Source organism: Eumetopias jubatus, unplaced genomic scaffold (assembly GCF_037043125.1).
Source record: "Eumetopias jubatus isolate StellerSeaLion01/CBP00866 unplaced genomic scaffold, mEumJub1_p1.0 scaffold_11, whole genome shotgun sequence".
NCBI classification, from domain to species: domain Eukaryota; kingdom Metazoa; phylum Chordata; class Mammalia; order Carnivora; family Otariidae; genus Eumetopias; species Eumetopias jubatus.
Genome location: NW_028274817.1, coordinates 36,804,866 through 36,812,429, shown reverse-complemented (window position 1 = coordinate 36,812,429; position 7,564 = coordinate 36,804,866). Strand labels below are relative to the sequence as shown.

The window sequence follows — 7,564 nt, the reverse complement described above, 5'->3', positions numbered from 1 at the left end:
GAGATCATGACCTGAGCAGAAATCAAAAGTCAGTTAGGCTTAACCCACTGAGCCACCCAGGAGCCCCAAGATTTCCACTTTATTTTATTCATTTATTTTTTTAAGATTTTACTTATTTATTTGACAGAGAGAGAGAGAGCGAGAAAGGGAACACAAGCAGGGGGAGTGGGAGAGGGAGAAGCAGGCCTCCCGCCGAGCCAGGGAGCCCGATGCAGAGCTCGATCCCAGGACCCCAGGATCATGACCTGACCCGAAAGCAGTCGCTTAACCAACTGAGCCACCCAGGCGCCTCCAGGATTTCCATTTTAAAACAACGCTACCAGAATATGTCCTGAGGTCTGGCCATAAGGGGCCAAGTCCCCTCCATCCTTCTCCTGGGGTGATTTCCTCTCCCACGTCTGGAGAGCAACCAGTGGTGTTCATAATTATGACCCATGAACTTGAAGGACACCCCGCTCAACACAGACTTGAACGACGGTCACACGTTCATGATCTCCAGCCTTCCCATTAGTTTGAGTCAGGAGTCTGCAAACGAGAGCCCAAGCGCCAAATCCAGCTCACCACCTATTTTTACAAATACGTTTTATCGGAACATATTTTTGCTCATTTACATATTGTCTATGTGGCTGCTTTCATGGGACAATGTGGCAGAGTTGTACAGCTCTGACAGAAACTGTGTATAAAATATTTACTATCTGGTCATTCATAGAAAAGGTTTGCAGACCCCTGGCTTGGACCACCTTTTTTTCCTGATTTTTTAATTTTATTATTATTATTATTTAAGTAATCTCTACACCCCACATTGGGCCTGAACTCATAACCCCAAGATCAAGTGTTGCATGCTCTGCTAACTGAGCCAGCCAGGTACTCCAAGATCACTCTTTTTTTTTTTAACGTAAGCTCTATGCCCAACGTGGGGCTTGAACTCACAACCCTATGATCAGGAGTCACATGCTCTACCAACCAAACCAGCCAGGCATCCCTGGCTTAGGCCCCTTTTAGAGCTGGTCCTATACCAGTGATGGATGCTTCCTCCTTCTTCCTCCTCTTCCTTTTTTCTTCCCTCCCTCCCACTGACGCTCCCCAGACACACACACACGTGCACACACATGCACCGCTGAAGGGAAACGAGTACTGGCTAGGAAAAAGGAGAAGGAGAATGGAAAAGCAGATGTGAATGCCTTTCAGAGACTCAGCCACCTGTACATGGAACACAGAGCTAGAGAACCGTGTATTTCTTAGTGTACATTTGTGGAGGCGAAGGGATAAGGTCAAGACGAAAAAGCATGTGTTGGCAATGGTGTTTTTACGCACACGTAACAGGTGTGTGGTCTCCAAGAGTGTCACTGAATCTCAGGCTGAATTGGGAGAGCCACCCGCCCCCCTGCAACCCTGAGTCACCTTCGGTTGTCCGCTCCCATTTTCAGCTAGGGGTTGAGGTTTGCCATAGGGATGGTGTGGGATGGGACACGTAGGGAGAATTTCTTTAGACATCTCTTCTCTTTCCTCTCTCTCCAGCCTCCACTCTCTCTTTCCCCCAGCAACTTTAGGCAGCAGCATGGGGAAGCCAGCTATTATGAAAACACCAATTCGCAGATGAATCTGGATAATAGATAAAAGGCTTAGTTAGCTACTAGTGGACGCATAATATTGATTTGTTCGTTTTTTTCTTTCTTTCTTTCTTTTTTTTTTTTCAACTGCTTTGAATGAGTGGCAGCTAATTTGCCCAGATTGTCAATTTGGAAAGTTCCTAAAAAGAGGAATGGAGACAGAATGGACTGAGGGCTGAAGACAGGGTGATGATTTACACTCTCACTACATGAGACAACCAGGTTATATCAACACCGGGTCCCTCCAGTCCACCTGTGGGCTTCAGAAGTTTCTATTAAATCACAGATGGGAGCATGCAGTGGTCCTCAGCTGAATGGGGTCAGGCTGAACTAGAAGTTTTGGCAATGGTCTGCTCTAGTTGCTCAGGAAAATAGATCTAACCTCAATCAAAGAAGGCTGCTTGGAGGAAGTGACAGTATGAAGGAACTTTAAAAGTCTGACAACCTGATTTTCATGAAGACATAAGAGATTATCAGGAGGAAGGACTCGCTTGGTTCAGAGCTTACAGGAAAAACTGGGAAAGCCTCAGACACTGTTCTTAGGAAGGATACCAGAAATGAAATAGAATCTGGCGCCAGCTCTCTGGCTCTTGCCTGCACTGCATCAGTCAGTAAATGCCCCAAAGCCTGCCCCCCCCAACTGGGTATGTCCCTGCTTTGGCCACTTTTCTGCCTGTCAAAACCAGCTGTCGGGGGTGCCTGGCTGGCTCAGTCTGCCTTTGGCTCAGGTCAGGATCCCGGGGTCCTGGGATCGAGTCCCACATCGGGGTCTCTGCTCAGCTGGGAGTCTGCTTCTCCCTCTGCCTCTGCTCCTTCCCCCTGCCCGTGTTCTCCCTCACTCTCTCAAAGAAATAAATAAAATCTTAAAAAAAAAAAAAAACAGCTGTCAGGAATGGAACTGAAGTATGTTAATTCCGCCTGAAGTGTGAAGGGTTGGGAAGACTAAATGTATTAGCTCTCCCAGGGAAGTTTGCATTGTGATAAAACCAGAACTTCATTGCTAACAGGAGTTCAGGTAGGAGGGGAGCTGCCTGGAAGTGTTCTGGGGAGCAAAGAAGTTTTCTCCATCTCCTGGATAACACCAATATTGCTGGAGCGCTCTCTGCCTCTGTCTTGTCAGCTGTGTCATGGGAATAAGAGCATTCCTCACTTTCTAGTGTTGTTCTGAAGATTAAATATGATAATTAATGCATACAAAGTATTTAGCACAGTGCTTGGCACATCATAAGAACTAAGCAAATGTTAGATCTTTATTATACTGCTTACTCATAATAGCAGCCCCGAAAAAAACCACACATATTCTTATGCTGGGTGCTGTAATTATTGTACGTAGGTTGCACTTACATACAACTGTGCAACGAGCTGGAGAAGGCACAGAGAGGGAGCCTCCAATAATTGTGGAAACAGGGGCTGCTGCCTCGGGGAGTCCTAGACAAATGATCTCTTTTCTGCAGGAAAAGGTGAAGAGGATGCCATCAAAATGTATACTTCAAGAGCATCCAGAAAGTATGGGTAGAGAGGCAATACAACATATTGGTTAAACACTTGGGACCCTGGAGTCTGATAGACCAGGGCTTAAATTCTAGCCCTGCCACTTAATATCTTTGTGACCCTTAGGATGTCATTGTGAATATAAACAAAGACCAACCAAGTAAGAACAAGCAAAGGCTATTTATTTTGAGCTTGCTGTAGAAAGAGTCAGTCACTTTTACTTAGGCTAAGGCAGAGACTTAAAGGCAGGCAGAGGAGTGGGAACGTTTTATGGTGGAGAAAGGAAAGGGGTCAGGTGTGTCCTGATTGGATCCACTGTTGGCCTGGGGGAAGCTGTAGGCAGGATACATAGAGGCAGGGTATCCTTTTTTTTTTAAAAAGTCTTTATTTAAATCCCATCATAGTTAACATATAGTGCAAGATTAGTTTCAGGGGTAGAATTTAGTGATTCATCACTTACATACAATACCCGGTGTTCATCACAAGTGCCCTCCTTCATCCCCATCATCCATTTAATGCATCCTGCCCACCTCCCCTCCAGCAACCCTCAGTTTGTTCTCTACAGTTAAGAGTCCGTTTCTTGGCTTGGCTCTCTCTTTTTCCCCCATGCTCATTCGTTTTGTTTCTTAAATTCCACATATAGTGAAATCGTATCGTATTTGTTTTTTTCTGACTGACTTATTTCGCTTAGCATAAGACTCTCTAGCTCCATCCACGTCATTGCAAATGGTAAGATTTCATTCTTTCTTATGGATGAGTCATATTCCATTGTATATATACATACATACATATATATATTCTATATATATATATACACACGCAGCCTCTTCCATATATATATACATTTCATATATATATATATTTTTTATATATATATATACAGCCTCTTTATCTGCTCATCAGTCGATGGACATTAGGGCTCTTTCCATAATTTGGCTATTGTTGATAATGCTGCTATAAACATAGGGGTACATGCATCCCTTTGAATTAATACTTTGGTATTCTTTGGGTAAATACCTAGTAGTGCAATTGCTAGATCATAAGGTAGTTCTAGTTTTAACTTTTTGAGGAACCTCCATACTGTTTTCCAGAGTGGCTGCACCAGTTTAGCAGCAGGGTATCCTATGTGATTGGTTAGAGGTGCATAATTGACTTTCTTTGGTTGGTCCTAAGTTGGAAGCAAGGACAACAATTATGGAAGCTGTCAGTTATTAATCACATCCTGGCCATTTCGGACCAGTTGTTACAGGGATTATTATTTGGTTTCCTGGATTATTGCTAGAGATGGCAGTCTGACTTCCTACATGTCTAATTTATAGCACACTGCCTTCATGGTCTGGCCATTATACATTTGTAAATTCAGTCTCTCATTGCTTAACTTCTCTGAACCTCAGTCTCCTCAATTTAACCGGGGTATTAAAACTTTGATTTTTGGGGCGCCTGGGTGGCTCAATGGTTGAAGCGTCTGACTTCGGCTCAGTTCATGACCTCAGGGTCCTGGGATGGAGCCCCACGTTGAGCTCCCTGATCAGCGGGGAGTCTGCTTCTCTCTCTCCCTCTGCCCCTCCCCCAGGTCTCTCTCTCTGTCTCAAATAAATAAATAAAACCTTTAAAAAAAACTTTGATTTTTGAGGATCTGAGATTTGTGCGTAAACTGTTTGGCACAGAATCTGGAACATAAGTGATCAATACATGTTACCCATTGTCTTACTGGCTTGTTAACAAAATCCTGAAATAAGAGAATTTAGTGAAGTGGTATTCCTCAGAGTATAGAGAAGGTAATATTAGCAGGAAAAAAGGGAAAACTTAGTGTGCCTTACAAAAGATCTTGAACACATAATCCATGCCAGCAAGAGCTAATGCATATTAACACTAACTATGAGCCAGATAGGAATCCGAATAGGTTGCATGTAGTGGCTTATTTAATTGTCACAACCAGCTTATGAGGTTGATCCTGCCAACACTGTCATCGTCATCAGACAGAGGTACCTTTGACATGGACATTAAGTCACTTGCCCAAGTGTGAGCAACTAGTGTGTGGACCAGGCAGCTGGGCGATAGTCTACATTCTTAATGATTATGCCATTCTCACAAGAGATTATGCACGCTGAAATGAAAAACAGCTTCAGAAAAGGATTGGATAAAAAAAATCTCAGTTATTTCTCCATAAACTAAATGAAGGGGGAAGATGGGGCTATTTGGGATGTTTAGAACGTCCTTAGTCTTTGACCATGGTGACAATACAAGTCATTTGACACATGCCTCTCCCCGCACTCCATTCACCTGTTTAAATCTGACTTGGATCACAGTTGGAAGCCACTTCCTCAGAGAAGCCCTTGCTGATCTTCCAGACTACATTTCCCCAACCCCCACCCCTGCCCCGCCCCTACACCTATCATAATTGATAAGGTATGTAATTATCTAAAGTCTGTCTCCAAAGCTCGACAGAAGAATTCAGTGGGTCTGTTTTGCATGCCATTGTATCCCTCATTCCCTAGCACAGGGCTTCACAACCTGTTTTGGCCTGTGGGCCAAATCCAATCCAAAGTCTGTTTTTATAAATAAAATTTGAATTGGCACACAGCCACACCAATTCATTTACATGTTGTCCGTGAGAGCTTTCACACTACAAAGGCAGGGTTAAGTAGTTGCAACAGAGAGCCTGTGGCCTACAAAGCCTAAAAATTATTTACTGCATGATCCCCTATGGCAGAAGCTTGCCAACTCCTGGCTAGCTCATTGGATGCTCAACAGGTATTTGTTTAATGAATGAATATACTTATTTATGTATTTAACAAACATTTACATAGCACTTACTATAGTCAGACACTGTTCCAAGTGCTTTACAAATGTATTTTTTAAAGATTTTATTTATTTATTTACTTACTTATTTATTGTTATTAGAAAGAGGGAGAGAGGGGCGCCTGGGTGGCTCAGTTGGTTAAGCGTCTGCCTTCGGCTCAGGTCATGATCCCAGGGTCCTGGGATCGAGCCCTGCATTGGGCTCCCCGCTCCGCAGGAAGCCTGCTTCTCCCTCTCCCACTCCCCCTGCTTGTGTTCCCTCTCTCGCTGTGTCTTTCTCTGTCAAAGAAATAAATAAAATCTTAAAAAAAAAAAAAAAGAAAGAGGGAGAGAGAGAAGAGTGCGAGTAGGGGGAGGGGCAGGGAATCTCAAGCCGACTCTGCACTGAGCACAGAGCCCGAGGTGAGGCTCAGTCTCACAGCCCCGAGATCATGACCTGAGCGGAAATCAAGGGTCGGACCCTTAACCTACTGGGCCAGCCAGGCGCCCCAAATGCTTTACAAATATTAATTTATTTATGCCTCATAACAACCCAGTAAGACAGGTGGAATTATTATTCCCATTTTACAGAAAAAGAAACTGGGGAGCAGAGAGGTTCAGCGTCTTGCCCAAAGTCACACAGGTTGTAGGGAGGGCTGGGATTCAACCCAGGCATTCAGGCTCTGGAGTCCATGCTATCCACGCTGTGTGAACCATTCATAGGTGGGACCTAGTGTTTCTGGTGTTCTTAGGAGAGAACTGCTGAATGGTTTTGAGAAGGGGAAGGAAGTGGTCAAAACAGCAACAGAGGATAAGGTGGTCTAAATCCACGTAGCCCCTAGGACTTGGTTGACGACAAGGAGATGCTGAAAAATACACATTAACAAAGCATTGTTAGGCTTTCACCATAGCTCACAGAACCAAGCGAGTTTTCTCCGAAAATGAGCTGTGTTATTGTCTCTCTGCTTGGGACTGGGAACACCGTTGACTAAAGCTTCCAGCTCACTCTGAGGTGGGGACAATTTGTTTTTACTCTGTTATGTGGCCAAATACTCCACCTCTCTCCCACCAGAACCAATTGTCTTTCAAATCCCACCCGGGGAACAAGGCAATAACAAGCAATCGGTTTGGGGCAATTCAAAAAACCCTGAAAAAACAAAACAAAACAAAATGTGTGAACTATGTTTGTTGTATTAGACACTTCCTCTTTCTGTCCCCACACTGCCTGGGGCTGTATCCCAGTTGCTAGTAGGGAGGGGCCGCAAATGACATCAAATACAATTATAGCTTCAAGGTACAATCCTGGGCCACCAATGAGTCATTGCTGTGGCTTTGGCTCCTTTGTGGTGTGCTGGAGGAAATCAACTTGTGGGCAAGCCTTGGAAGACCTTGCTGCACATGACTGAGGATGAGGAGTCAGCAGAAGCAGCTAATGAAGAAAAGTCCGAGAGAGACCAAGAGAGTCTGTCTGTTCTCTTCCTGGTGGGTCAAGCAGGATGTCAGGGTACCACATCCATGTTGGGGGCCTGGGCTGGGAACCTGGGTGGAGATTGAAGTTAGGCCTGCCTGAGGGTTTCAGAGCTTGATACCAAAGGTGATCTGAAAGCCAGTGATCAAGGGAGAAGCTCAATCTTAAATCCAAGCAGAGGAGCACCTGGGTGGCTCAGTGGGTTGGGCATCTG

At 44.6% G+C, this 7,564-nt stretch overlaps 1 non-coding gene across 1 annotated transcript; it reads right to left on the bottom strand.

Moving 5' to 3' along the window:
- Nucleotides 1-905: 905 nt before the first annotated feature.
- Nucleotides 906-978, bottom strand: TRNAR-CCU (transfer RNA arginine (anticodon CCU)). The gene has a single exon. It is a non-coding gene; the product is annotated as a tRNA-Arg (tRNA).
- Between the last annotated feature and the right edge of the window lie 6,586 nt (nucleotides 979-7,564).